Below are 15,691 nucleotides of genomic sequence, written 5' to 3'. Positions count from 1 at the left end.
CCTTGAAATCTTTTTTATCTTTTCATGTTTGCCTTCTAGCCTAATATAATTTATTTTTGCCATTTGATGAAACACTTTCCAGAAGATGGTAGAGTGCCTCTGATGTCTTATTTGCTTTTTCAACTACTATTTAACCTCTTTGTTAGCCAACTAGTATTCCTACTTAGCATGACTCATCTTTTATATCTTCCACTTTTTCCTGTACTCCTTCTGTCTTTTGGTGACTTCCTGGATGTCTGTATTTCACTACCAGCTTTCCTTATGTACCTTATTTCCACACCTGGCTCAGCTGCTGTTTTGAGGTGCTTCCATTGTTGGTTAACTCCACCCGTTTCCTCCTCTTTGTGTGGTGCTAAAGCTCTAAGTATTTTCTTGAACTGTTGTGCTTTCTCTGCAGTCAACATCCAGGTCTTCAGCCTAGTCTCTGTTGCCTTTTGTGCCTTCTCTAACTCTTGCTTGTAACTGATTGTGGCTACCAGTGGTTTATGCTGTGAGATGACTAATTCTACCCTAATGCCCTTTCTTTAATAGAAGGAAGTCTACCTGAGTTACATTTTGGCCACTCATGTGTGTGATCCTATGACTATCTCTCTTTTGTTGAATCATGTGTTGGCCACTATCAAGACATTTGTAAGAAAGAAGTCTCTTCTTTTTTATTTCTATTATCCCACCCATGTTAGCCAAAGCAGTCTTCATATTCTGTTCTGTCTGTCCTAATATGTCCATTCAGTTCCCCCATTATCAACACCAACTCATATTTAGTTGATCCTGGAGCTGCTGTCTGAATGTACTCTGTTCCTAACTGTCACAACCCACCCTGCTGTGGGACATAGTTTGAGATTATGAATACTGCCATATTCTTACACTGTAGTCTGATTGACATGAGTCTGTCACTAATTCTGATGACATCCATCAATGTCTTCTGAAGCCTCTCCCTTATCACAATTCCCACACCATTTATAGTCTGCCCTCCCCCTAAGTAGTAGATTCTGAATCCCAAACCAAGAGGCATTGCTGCACTGCTCTTCCATCTTGGTAATGAAATGCAGAAGTCTTGGATACAGAGGTAGTCCAGCATCCTCCTTATCATCATGCCATCCAATTGCAAGACGTATCCTGTCCACAAAACTGTATTGAGTGTAGCAATTCTTAGCACACGTTTGTCAGGCTGATTGGTTTTATATCTGTCTTTTGCTCAACAGGTAACCCAAGCTTGGCAATTGGACACCAGCTGGCCAGTAACTTACTGAATGGGGCTACTGAGCTTTATGGCAAGCATAGACAGGCTAATAGGAATATATAGACCTCTTCCATTGTTAACATAAATCCCTGGCACAGGTCAGAGTAGACCAGGTCATCAATCCCTGTATCACAGGCAAATAACCATGCCCATATTAGGTGACATTAGTCATACCGACAGTCATAATAATGCTCGCTCATCAGAAGCCTAACATCTTAAAGGGTACCGGAAAATGATAGATAAGATAGTACCACAGCAGCTAACAATGCCAGAAATGAGACAACGTTAAGGATCTTAAGATTACATAAATCAAAGACTAGTCACTCACCTTTATTGGGTTAACTACTATAGAACAAAGCAGGAAATGTCAATCTACTGCACTGCCTTCTCAATTTATTTTTCTTTAGCATTTGTTAACCAGGAAAGTCTGACTTGGACTGAAGCCAATTTTCAGCAGAGACCCAGGGAGAAACACTCCAGACACATGTCTTTGTAATGTGGGAGGAAGCAAGAACATCTGGAAGAAACCCAAACAAACACAGGGAGGACATGCAAACTCCACACAGAAAACACTCTGTCTGAGAATCAAACCAGAAAGCCTCTTGTTGGGAGGTGATAATGCTACTACTGCACCACTGCACCATCCAATGTGTCAGAGGAGATTGTATATCCTTAGGCAGCTGCTGACTGATTCTGTGGTTGCATCAAATTATGTTTGTCTAATCTTGGACACTATATTCTCTCTGTCCCAGAGTTCCATAAATCCGACCCAGCTGACTTCCTTGGCAAGCACTCCTCATGCCTCCCAAGCAGTGTACTTCTATGACCCTGGTTAATATAAAAAGCCGCAGTTCACCACTAACATCTTTATTCCCTGTGAGTAAGACAAGCTGCCTCCAATATTTTATCTCAAATAGTCTTCCATTGGTTTCTTTGATGTCAGTGTAAGAAGGTACAGTGTAAGAAGGAATCAGTATTGCAAACTAAACAAGGATATACATTTTGAGCCTCAAGAGCAGGAGCACACTCAAGCAAATCTGCAGTCTGCGGCTACCACTCCATCTATACAGTGTAAGAAGGAATCAGTATTGCAAACTAAACAAGGATATACATTTTGAGCCTCAAGAGCAGGAGCACACGCAAGCAAATCTGCAGTCTGCGGCTACCACTCCATCTATACAGTGTAAGAAGGAATCAGTATTGCAAACTAAACAAGGATATACATTTTGAGCCTCAAGAGCAGGAGCACACTCAAGCAAATCTGCAGTCTGTGGCTACCACTCCATCTATACAGTGTAAGAAGGAATCAGTATTACAAACTAAACAAGGATATACATTTTCAGCCTCAGGAGCAGGGTCAGTCCACCCAGGCATTCTACTTGTATGTTTTATGAGAGTGAAGCTATTACATTAGCAGTATTTCTTAGTAGTTCTCAGCTTGCTAATAAAACTGACTGTTGTAGCCTTGTGCCCCCCCCCCCCGATAGTACAGTAATTCTAACTGTCCAATAGACAGTACAGATTTAATTCACATCCCTGTGACTAAATTAAATTAACCATCAAGCAGCCCTCTCAGTTCTTTCTGCCTTAGTTTGTATCACTTGGAGGATCACCTGTTTATTTGCATCTCTATCATTGCTAATGTATCTCCCTACTCTAATCTGTGCACAAACTGGTTACTAATCAGCAAGTCAATGTAAAGACACACTCCCAACCTTAATAAACTTTGCTGTCTCTTCTCTCCTTCACTTTACAGGTAGTTTGAATTATCACTTACCCTCTCTGAGGCCTTCACTGATTTCCACTGATTGCCTCTCTGGTTTCTTTGCATTCCACCTGGTTTACACCCCTTGTGCTATCTCCCTCCCCCAATACAAAGTCTATATTAGAATCCTGCTGAGCATGGAGCCATCTTTAAATTTCTAGTCTCCCACCAGGACACAAGTGCTCTTCAGCAATTACATTCTGCTAGCTGGTAAGCCATTAGACCTCAGGAATTTGTTTTAAAAGTGTTCAGATTTGTAAAGTAATACTTATTTTTTTCTCTTGCCTTGGTTGGCTCTGGCTCTGCCCCGCTCTGTTCACCCTCGCTAAAGCTCGGGCTCTCTCTGCTACCCTGCCCTGCCCCCTATTCCCTCCCACCCCCACTACCTCTACATTTATAGTAATCATAGCCACACCCACAGCTCACCCTCACATCACCTCCACCAATCACAGCTGCTCAAGTCATATCACATTAAACCACACCAACTTGCTCCACACAAAATACTCCCAATCACTTTCATTCCCACTAGGCATTTTTTGCATCACCCACACTACTTCCCCATCCACATATAGTGCAACCCTATAATTCCTATTTAGACCCCCCACCTAGAAACAACATAAACTTTATAACCATGACTATCACACAACTAAATCTAGTCTGTCTTCTCATAATTCTTTACAACATCACAAGTTATCACTCTAGCAATATCCCTAAACTTAGTAGCATAACACTGCATTATGCACTCTCATACACAGACACCACACATTATAATAATATCTGCCCACACTTATTCAAGAACTACATAATGGACCAATTCAGAACTAAACACATATGCTCTCATTCCTACTCCAAAAAAAACACAATACTTTCTCACACTCCTCACCAAACTCCAACATCTGTATAACCATTTTAACTCCAGGCTCACCATAAGTGGGGATATGCACCCCAACCCAGGCCCAAATCCATCCTGTCCAACACAAACTGCTCCAACACAAATATCAGAACATAACACCCCCACTTTCATCATCCCTGGGCAAATCAACAACAGCAGCAAAAGCAACCATCTTTTAATGCTAAATATTAATATTAGAAGTATCAAAAATAAAATACCTGAACTCCAGGACACAATAGCACACTACTCCCCAGACATAGTTGCTTTAACAGAAACCTGGCTAAATAAAAACATAGCTAACTCAGAAGTTCTCCCTACCGGCTACAATATCATTAGACAAGACAGACCACTTCGTAAAGGGGGTGGAACTGCCTTACTCTACAAGTCCAACTTAACTGTCCATCAATTACCAAACTCCTACCCTCCCCAATAATTGGGACATACTTATCTCACAACTTCAACTTCACCCTAAAAGGTCATCACCACAATTGTGATCTATATTCCACCTGGTAATACACCTGCTAGCCTTGAAGACTTCTTATCCTGGTGTTCTTCCACATACTCACAAGAAACCCTTATTCTGGGGGACTTCAACCTAGATTGGTTCACCTGTATATCAGAACCACCAAGTAATCTAATAAATCTCCATGGCTACCAGCAGCTAGTCCAAATTCCAACTAGGTGTGTTAAAAAATCTAAAAGGGAATCCATCCTTGACTGGGTCCTAACTAGCAACCCCACATTGTACCCTCACACAGGCAGTCTCCCAGACACCTTAAGTGACCACAACATAATATACTTTATACGTAGTTGAACAAGCATATGCAAAACCACTAACTATATATCCACTAGAAACACAAAAAAATTCTCTCCTGAGGTCCTCAACACTTTACTGTGTAACTGTGACTGGACCCCTCTAAAAACCCTCCCACTTGACCAGGCTGTAGCATATTTCAACAAAACATTTCTACAACACCTAGACACTGTCGCTCCATTGTGCAAAATCAAGGTTAGAACCTCTACAAACCCCTGGCTCAGTAAAGAAACCAAACAAATCCTCAAGTCCAGAGACACTGCCTGGCATTACTATCAAAAAAACAAAGAAACACAAAGCCTAACTAAGTACCAAGAACTGCGCAACCGTGCAAAAAAATGCATTTAGGCTGGACAAAAAATCCTACTACACAACATTACAAACTAAATACCAACACAACCCACAAAAATTTTGGAAAAATGTAAACCAGCTACTAAAATCCACCCAAAAGGCTACCCCCAAACCAACCACCCCTGACACTAAAGTTCCCATCGAAACACAATTCAACTCCCACTTTGTGAACTCAATTCTATCCTTAGTATCACAGGACAGTTCCTTCCTCACTACCCCCCCCAACACAAATAGCACCCATACAAGCTTTACCCTCAAAACAGTTTCCACCACTTCAATCAAAAGCATGCTCTCCAAACTAAAAACCTCATCAACAGCAGCCGACCTACTCCCCAGCTATTTCTTGAAACTCACAGCAGATGCTATTGCTATCCCAGTCTCCACTTTCATAAACAGATCAATTGTTGAAAACTATGTGCCCAAACTCTGGAAAATATCCTATGTTACACCCATACATAAAGGCGGGACCTCCACTGAACTTAATAACTACAGACCCATTGCTTTACTCTCCCCCCTGGCCAAAATCCTAGAAAAATGCATCCATACCCAGATGCTAAACTATCTCCTAGACTGCAACATCCTGTCACCTTCTCAGCATGGTTTCAGACCTGCCCATAGTACCACTACAGCTCTCCTCTGCTTCACAGACACAGTAAACCGTCTCAAAAATGAAGGCCTGCAAGTGTCAACTCTTTTTGGATATGTCCAAAGCATTTGACACAGTCTCACACCAAATCCTGCTAAACAAACTAAACCAATATCATCTATCTAATTCCACTCTTACCTGGTTCCAAAGCTGCTTAACTGACAGGTATCAAGCTGTGAAATGGGAAAATTCTCTCTCTCCTCAGCTGCCCATAACTATAGGAGTCCCACAGGGTTCTATCTTAGGACCACTACGATTCACAGTCTTCACAAATGACCTCCACACCTCCACACAGCATGCATCTATAATTCAGTATGCAGATGACACTACCTTAATCTGTGCTGCACAAAATATTCCCACCCTCCTACAAACAACTCAACTAGCATTATCTGATGTTGAAAACTACCTTACCAAAGCCCAACTTATCCTCAATCCAAAGAAAACTCAGCTTATGATTATAACCAGTTCTAACAAAAACACTAACAATCAGTTCACTATCTACTCCACAAATGCTACTCCATTTGCTCCAGTGGCACAGGCTAAGCTATTGGGAATAACCATAGACTCCCACCTAAAATTTGATAGTCATCTGAACTTAACTATTAAAAAAGTACATGCCAAACTGGGGTCACTCTACCGTATCAAACCATTTCTTACCAACAACACAAGATCAGCCATTGCTCGCTCCCAACTTCTATCCACCCTACTCTATGCATCTCCCATTCTGACTAATCTCAACAAAACTGAACTAAGCAAAATGGAAGCTTGCTATAACAGAATTGCCCGCTTTGCTGCAAATTGCTCATATAGAACTCATCACTGTACTGCTTTGAGACAGCTCCACTGGCTTGAACTGCCCAACCTCCTAACCTACAATCAGCTCTGCCTCTGTCATTCTATCTATTACCTCCCCAATAAGTGTCCTGCCCTCAAAACCTAGTACAACATCACTCAGCCAAAAGGCCTCTTAGATCATCAAGCAAACTACTACTAGAAGTCACCAACAGCTACAATAGCTTTGGAGATGCACTATATAGTAGTTCGGTGGCTAAAAATGGAACTCTGTCCCTACTAGCATTCAAAACACATCATCCAAAGCCTCCTTTAAAGACCTCATCAGGCAACATCTCAAGCAAAGTTGGCAGTGCCATGATTGCTCCCCAGGCTAGTGAAAGCGGATAACATATACATACTAAATCTAGAGCAATTGATAATAGTTTTTCAATCTTACTCACAAATACTGGCTAATCTACAATGTATGTACTGTACCTGTGTACTATGTATGTATTCTACCTATGTTCCAAAGTTCAGCCGTACACCACAAATCTATTACTTACCTTTATTTTTAAAATTAATATTTTTTTGATTGTTCTCTCCACTGTAACTGTTTGTGCCACATACCACTGTAAAAACATGTCTCTTGTAATTTGTGTGTATACTGATCATGTCTAAATAACTAAATGTGTCTGTAATTTTTCTTTGTGGAGCTTTTCTCCCCAGGCCTCTGCTGAAAAAGGGCCTTTTCGGCTCAGTCAGACACCCCCGGTTAACAAATGTAAAATAAAATAAAATAAATAAATAAATAAATGTCCCTGGTGCTTAGAGCTTACATCTTTGTCAGTCTAGCAAAACTTGTCAGTATGGCACTCTACCTTGACTATGACACTTTCTGCCCCACTTAGACCATGCCATGGAACAGAGTTGCTAACGATACCGTGGACTTCCTATCTTGGTGAAAATATCTGGGATGTATCAGTGAAGAAAACTCCTCTTTGCAGCCATTTACAACAATAATCAGGTAGACTGGGTAGTCTAGCCATTACAGCATGGAAAATGTCTTTATTCATCTGTGCACATCCTTAAAGGGCAATGGTCTCTGAAAAGGCAAAAATTAGTAATTCGTTTTTTTTTCTTCTTTGGTCTTGTACCTCCTCTGACCATCAAGTCTCCCTTCTGGCTTGCACAGCTGACCTGTTCATTCTATCAGGTTGATGGCTCAACTCTGCATTTCATTATTTCTCTTATCCTTAGATGCAAGGGTCAAGTTAACAAGAGTAGCTTTGTAATCCTTAATAGAACTGGGATTTTCTTTAGCACTAATACCCTCACTGTTTGTGCCAGTGACAGCTATTTTTACACTAGGTAGGCAATGAGGTGTAGCTATAGCCTGCATGTCTGTTGCAGGATCTGTACAGTCAGCTCAAGCCTGCTCTGCTCTCCTGTTCCCCAGCCTGGTAGCAGCTCTTTGAATTCCAGCCTCTGTTAAAACTCAGGTAGAGAGACACCCTACATGGTCCCTATCCCACAGAACAGGCATGCTCATAATCCTTCTGGCAGCACCTTAGACACCTCTGCTGCTAGTCAAACCCAGGTCACATGCGCCACAGTAATGGCTGCTGATTTTTATTTTGTCCACTCACCTATGGTGGGAAACAGTTTTATATGGACATATCTTCAGATCTTAATCCATCACTTTCTCAGGGGCTCCCATCTATTGGACATTGCTTTTCCACAATATGTTTTCCATGTCATCGATCTTATCACAGTGGCCTCCTGAAGTTATCAATTATCAGAACAGCTATCTTCACTTCCTAGACAACAAATTATGGGTCTATATTATAAGTTCAAAGTCTGAAAACTTCGAATCTCATATGGTCGACTCCATATGTGCGAAGTTTTTAAATATCGAACTTAAAATGTAAACAAACTAAAAACAAAAAAACCTACCTGAACACTCTATGCAAGGGGCAAGCCCCCTAAATCCCCCCACACCCCCCGATACTTAAATATACCAACTCCGAGATAGCACTACATTGAAGTGAAGGGAAGAATTCCCTATGGCGATCTCCATTGAAACGTTCGATGTTTGAAAACTTCATTCATATGATGTCGATCATATGAGATTCGAAGTTTTCAGACTTCGAACATTTAATATAGACTCAATTAAACATAATACCAAAAAATATAGTGAAGTTGCCTTTGGGACTCAAGTTTGTCCTACTTATGTCCACATAAATGGAGTTTACAGTCATTAGTAGTCTGGGTACCATCATTAATGATGAACGATCCTGTAGCCATCTTGTACCAATTATAGTTGAAAATGATTTTGCTTTGCCCAATTAGTTGACTACGTATATATTTTCCAGGTCAAAGGATGTCTTAATTGCCCTCTTGTCTTCCTTCATCAATCCAGTCATAGAGTTCAGTTTATCATTTTTGAATGTACTGTTCCAGACTCATTGCTGACTAGAAAGACATTTTTTTTAATTAAACAAATCAAAGGACTACATTCTATCAGATCCAATGAAAGATAAAAAAAAAAATACTCTCTCTTTCTTGTTTCACACCAGCTCGTAAGTGGTGATCTTAGTTTCCAGGCTATTTAACATTCTGTCCTACTAGACATCCACCACCTCAGAAATACAGAGACAATAAAGAAACACCCACTTCAATGACTTCAACCATCTTTGCAAGATAAAAAAGGACAGATAGTATTTTTCCCTAAACCTCTCCTACCTATGGGACCTTGCATGCTAAACAATGTAAAGCACTGACCTCCTAAAAGTCATAACTTGGAGAATGGATAAGTACCCATAAATTTACTCTTGGGGCCCCTCATTATGTGAGGTGCAAATCTACCCACTAAACTCTCTTGGCTCCATGGCTAAGCTCTTAATGGTCATCTAGTCCACCTACCTACTAAAAATGTATGAACATGTATTTTTTTTCAATGCACATTGTCCACTTTGTTGAAAAGGGCAGAAATGTCAACCTTGTGTCTCATTAACCATATATAGATTACATGGTTTCTACTGCAACTTTAGTAGGAGCTTGACAACCTTTTCATCACTGCATTCAGATTTTCACCTTTGAAGATATGCTACATAGATATTGAGTGTAACTGTTGTGTGCATGGTCACATGCATTAACTTTAGCTTGCCTGAGGTACTGATGAGCCACAACAGGGAAACTCCATACTTACTGGGTTTAGGCTGCTGTCCCATGTGCAGACCAGAGGGACCTATGTAGTTGTGAGGGAGAGGTATTGTCAACAGATTCACATTAGGTATTGGTACAAGATGAACTCTACGTTTCTGCACAGGTACAGTACACACTATGATATTACACAATTTGCTGTCCTTCACCATAGATGTGCACTTGTGTCCTTTACAACGCCCCACCTACTAATCCATTTTGAACTGACATATGCAACTAGAGACTCTGTATAAGACAGTTTAAATGCTATCTCATTACATTGATGTGCGCCTTACTTGGATGCTCCTCACCTGCTGCCTGGGTGCCACCCACCTACACATCTACTGTTTCCCGTGTTTGAGTTTGTGTGGGGGCTACCCCAAGGTTGGCAAAGAGCTCCTCTGTCACCGCAAGTGGGGCCTGTGTTGCTGGCCACCCACTGGTAGCAGTACAGTCCCCTCGATACAGCAGCAGCCCTTTGCCAGGCACGACATATCAGGTCAGTTGCTCTATGCCTGCCCTGATTGTATGTGTGTCCATGGTTGCCCAACATGCTCACTCTGTGGATGATCTCATCCGACAGGGAAGTCCGCTCCTGCAGATTTTGCCAACTATGGCCAGAAAGGATGGCATTTAAGATTACACCTTCTGTGATGGCTGCTGCCTCCGCATCGGTGTAAGACGTTTGCTGCTGCATGGCACCTGGAGGACATACACAGGGAAACACATTACAGGACCTCAGCCATTGCCCAGAGTTTTTTACAGAGCCAGCACATGCATATGGACTATCATTAGCCACCACTAACAAAAACATCATACTCCTGTACCTGGCAGCACTGTATGAACATGCATTATTGTACTCCTGGTCCTGATGTGTCATGTTCCTCCTAATGAGGGCCATTACATTGCATAAACCACCATTCATCATTCACATTTGAATAGAGGGATGACAGCGCCCGTGTTCCTTGCAGAAGGGATGTCGTGCTCAGGGTTTGCTTGCATGCAGTGTGTAATGGGGAGCTGGAAGCATATGCCTGGATTCATGTAGGTTGCAGATAGGAATGTTATCAAGGCCCAAGGGGATTTGTTTTTTTCAACGTTGATTAGACAGTTTGCACTTGATCCGTGATGGTGAGGGCAGGGGTGTGCATGCTGTGCATATCCACCTATACTGATGGTGATCCAGGCTGGTGATGTTTGCCCTAAACCTGTCTGAAGCAGGTTGGTTGTAGCTATGGTGTGTGTGTATGTGCTGTGATTGACCACCATTATAGGGTGGGTTGGGTTGGTGCCTCTGAGACTGCATACATATGTGAAGATGGCCTTGTGATTGCCCTTAGTGGATGTGTCCAATTTATACTAATAGTTAGCCTTACAGTAATCCAACTGTGACATATTATGCTCATTCAGACAAAGGTTGACATGCTGCCCAGTTGATGCCTGCTTCCACGTTGCCCTGTACAACCAATATAGCATCACATTATGTGCTTTGTGCAATGCTGATGTGCAGCAAAAGGGTTTTATCTACTTTGGTGAAGGCAGGTTTTACAAGTACGGTTTTGCTGAGGCCATACAGCTATGTGGGTGGTCATATATCTGTTTGTAGTAGGCATGGACACAGGGTCAGAAAACAGTTGGCCACCTCTACAATTTCAGTGTGATACTCCTGCTTATTATACTACCCATGTCTGTGCCAGGGCAATGACACCACCAGTAGCTGTAGAGGTGTAACTCTGTTGTATGCACAGAAACTAAGGTTACACACGTGTACAACATGTACAGTTTATTCACCTGGCATTTTGCATCCCATTTCAGCCATTATGAGGCAGCCAGGTACACCTATCCATACATACCTATGCACAGGTAATACCTGCTATACATTTCTGTTCTATGTCAGTATGGCACACTGTAATGACAGTCTTGCTGCTCAGTCAATCATGTCAACCTTTTAGATAGGACATCTGTAGGACAACCCACATACATGGTGGGCTATGGGCCGCAATTACTAACACTTTCTTCATATTGCTTTAACATACATATGTCATTTGATAGTGCAGTAGCATTTGCATTCACAAATATACCCTGGAGGATGTCTGATGCTCATATGGCAGGCAGAGAGGTGAAAGGCCAGGTGGGTGGTAGTGAGGGTAGGAACTGTTAATGTTGGGAGTATGACTGGTATGGGGTCAGAACTAGCTGATATGCTGGACAGAGGAAAGGTGGATATATAGTGTGGGCCAGAGACCAGATGGAAGGTGTGTACAGCTGTGTGTATCAGAGTCAGGTACAAATAGTTCAATCACGGTGTGTATGGGAGGGGAAATGGTGCAGGGGTAAACCTGAAGGAACATTATGCCAAGAGTGTTTGTGGAAGCGATAAGAGTGTCGGGTAGAGTGATGTTCAGGAGACTGGGAATTGATGGTGTAATGTTGACAGTTGTTAGTGTATATGCTCCGCTAATTGCATGTGTGATGGATGAGACAGATGTACTTTGATGTGGTTGGATGAAATGGTAATGCTTGTAGCCAAGATCGAGTGAGTGGTGATTGGAGCAGATTCCAATGGGCATGTTGGCAAAGGGGAAAGAGTGGATGCAGAAGTGATGTGTAGGTATGGTGTTAAGCAAAGGAATGCAGAAGGTGAGATGATGGTGGAGTTTGCAACAGAGGCTGGACATGAGTGTGTGAATACATAGTATTGCAAGACCTAGGGGCATAGGGTGACATGCAAGAGTGGAGGAAGATGTACACAGGTGGATTATCTCCTATGCAGGTGGGCCTGTTTGAATGGGATTGGTAACTGTAAAGTGATGACAGGGGAAAGTGTAGTTAGGCAGCATGGAAAGTTTGTCTGTGTGACAACGTTGGTGATCACGAAGACGGAGAGGAATGTGGGGGCAGCACCATGGATCAAATGGTGGATACTGAGAAAGTATGATTATGAGGATAAGTTCAAGGGAAGAGTTAAGACAAGCAGTGGGTGGCAGTGAAGAGTTAGCAAATATCTAGGTAACTACATCCATACTAGTAAGTAGTAGAACAGGGCTTGGTATAACGTGTACAGAGGAAGGAGGACAAGGAGACCTGGTGGTGGCATGAGGAAGTACAGGGGAGTATATTGAGAAAGTGGTCAGCCAAGAATAAGTGGGTTTGTCAGATAGATGCATAAAGTATACAGGTGTATAGTGAGATGGGGTGCATGGCAAAGACAGTAGTGGCAAAGGCTAAGGATGGGGCATCTGAAGGGTTGCATGTTTGGTTGGACACCAAGGATGGAAAATAGGACCTGTAACAATTGGCTTGACAGATGTATGTAGCTAGGAAGGATGTGCAGCAGATAAGGCTGAGAAAGGATAAGGATGGAGCTGCACTCACTAGCGAGGAGTGTGTCGAGCAGGTGGAAACAATACTTTGATGGGCTGTTGAAGGAAGAGAATGACAGATTGAGAAGGTTGGATGATGTGGGTATGGTGAATCAAGATGTGCAACAGATTATCAAGGAGGAAGTAAGAATAGCTATGAAGAGGTTTAAGAATGGAAAGGCTATTGGTCCAGATGACATACTTGTGGAAGCATAGATGTGTTTATGAAAAATGTCAGTTGTCTTTTTAACTGGATTGTTTACTGTAATCTAGGATGGTGAGAGGATAAGTAAGGAGTGGATGAAATGTGTTTGGGTATTGATTATGAGACTAAGGATGGTGTGCAGATCTGTAGTATCTACAGTGGGCTAATACTGATCAGTCACAGCATGAGGTAATGGTAAATGGTGACGGAAGCTAAGCTAAGAAGGAGGGTGAGGATTACTGATCAGCAGCATGGTGTCATGCCAGGATAGAGCAGTACAGATGTGATGTTTGATCTGAGAGTGTTGATGGAGACATACAGAGAAGGTCGGATGTAGCTGCATTGTGTCTTGGTGGACTTACAGACAGCATATGACAGGATGCCTAGAGAGGAGTTGTGGTATTGAATGAGGTAGTCAGGAGTGGTGGAGGAATCCTTCAGAATGCTACAGGATATGTACAAGGCTAGTGTGACAGCAGTGAGTTCTGCATTGGGAGTGACAGATTTGTTTAATGTGGAGGTGGGAGTACATCAGAGATCAGCTATGAGCCATTTCTTATTTCCAATGGTGATGGATAGGTTGACAGACATGATCAGACAGGAGTCTCCCTAGACTTTGCTGTTTGCAGATGACATTGTGGTCTGTAGTGAGAGGAGGGAACAGGTTGAGGAGACCATGGAGAGGTGGAGGTATGGTCTAGAGGGGGAGGAATGATGGTCAGCAGGACTAAGACAGAATATATGTGTGTGAATGGGAGGAAGGATGGAGGAATGGTGAGGATGCAGGGAGTACAGTTTGCTAAGGTAGATAGGTGTAAATACTTGGGAACAACAGTTCAGAGTAATGGCGAGTGTGGGGGAGAGGTGACAACTTGAGTACGGCCAGGATGTGGGTGGTGGGGAAGAGTGTCATGTGTGATTTGTGAGAGACAAGTACCATTAAGAGTGATAGGGAAGGTCAACAACAGGGTATTGAGACCAGCTATGTTATATGGGTTGGAGACATTGGCAATGAAAAAAGAGGCACAAGTCAGAGCTGGACATAGCAGAGTTACTGATGATATGATTTGCACTGGATGTGGCCTAGCAGTGTCACAGTTGGTACTGTGCAACATACACTCCAGTAGTGGTCATATGTGACCCATCTTTTCCTGGGATGACTCAGGGTCCTGTGCTGTGTTCTATGTCACTGCAGACAGACAGAGTTTTTATGGCCGTAGGTTCTGCTCAGCAATATATCAGTACAACATGTGTTGTTGAGACATAATATTGTTTGAACTTCTTATTTTCCATGTTTATATGCCCCCTACTACATTCCATTACAGGCTTGATTGTTTGACATACCTGTGTTTATTTGTTTTCAGTTCAGTTGGTATACTCCATCAGTCTCAGTGTGTGTGTCTGTCTGTTTCTTTGTGTGTAGGTTTGTCTCTCTATCTCTCTCTCTCTCTCTCTCTCTCTCTCTCTGGGACAGATGTAGGATATACATCTGTTTTGTATAGGCAGCATCTTGCCTTTAGTAAGTAATGCTCATGAGCATCTGATGGCCTGTGCACCACTTGGAGTCCCCCACTAGTTAATTGCATATGGAACAGCTGTAATATTATTCCCATACCCAATAGCATGGAAACATACTCCTATAACTGAGTAGTTCATGTGGGCGTTGCCCCTTTTCCTTGCCTGGGAGGAGTACTTCATGGAGGTGTGTGTGACAAACAGTATCACAGAGTGTAGTTGGGAATACCTCTTATGACAAACACTGTGGAAACAGCCCAACAAACTGGGGGAGAATGTTCCAGACTTAGGGACAGAAGGCAAGTATTGCTGTTATACAGTTGAACTATTGCTTGTTTGACAGGGTTTGTGTAGATATGGCTGCTCTGCATGAATTTAAGTTTGATAATGTTATGTGGTTGACATAACTTCCAAATGGAGGGCTATCCACAGACTGGCCCAAGTTTGGACTCTTATATTTGATGTGTTACTCACACATTTTTTGGCCTTGGAAATTCAGTAGTATACTCTGAGGATTGCAGTCAGTAAATGGTAACATTCATGTGTACTTCTGACTTCATATCCCTCAGAACAGATATGTTACAACAACCCTGTTAGACCAGCAACTTTCTCAGTTTATTACAACAATATGTCAACAATGGCCCTGTGTTTGGGCCTCTGCCCCCAAATATGTTGGGCTTTGTCCAGATGTCATGCTGTAAGAGTTGTATAGGTGTAGTATATCATTATGTATAGACTTCATTCCAGATATCATCCTGGTGATGCATCAGACTGCCAGACATGTTACGTGTAGAAGCCCTTCTATATGAGGAAAAAGCCTGGATGCTCTGTGGGACTCTATACAGTTGAGAGGACTGTGTATTTTTGGCAGTTGTTGACAGACTGTCAGGATTGTCTAGCATTGTATTGTGAATGTGTTATTTGGC

The sequence above is a fragment of the Protopterus annectens genome, chromosome 7.part0 (genome assembly GCF_019279795.1).
Source record: "Protopterus annectens isolate FY-2018-M chromosome 7.part0, PAN1.0, whole genome shotgun sequence".
Taxonomy (NCBI): domain Eukaryota; kingdom Metazoa; phylum Chordata; order Ceratodontiformes; family Protopteridae; genus Protopterus; species Protopterus annectens.
Note: the sequence above shows the minus strand (reverse complement) of the source record.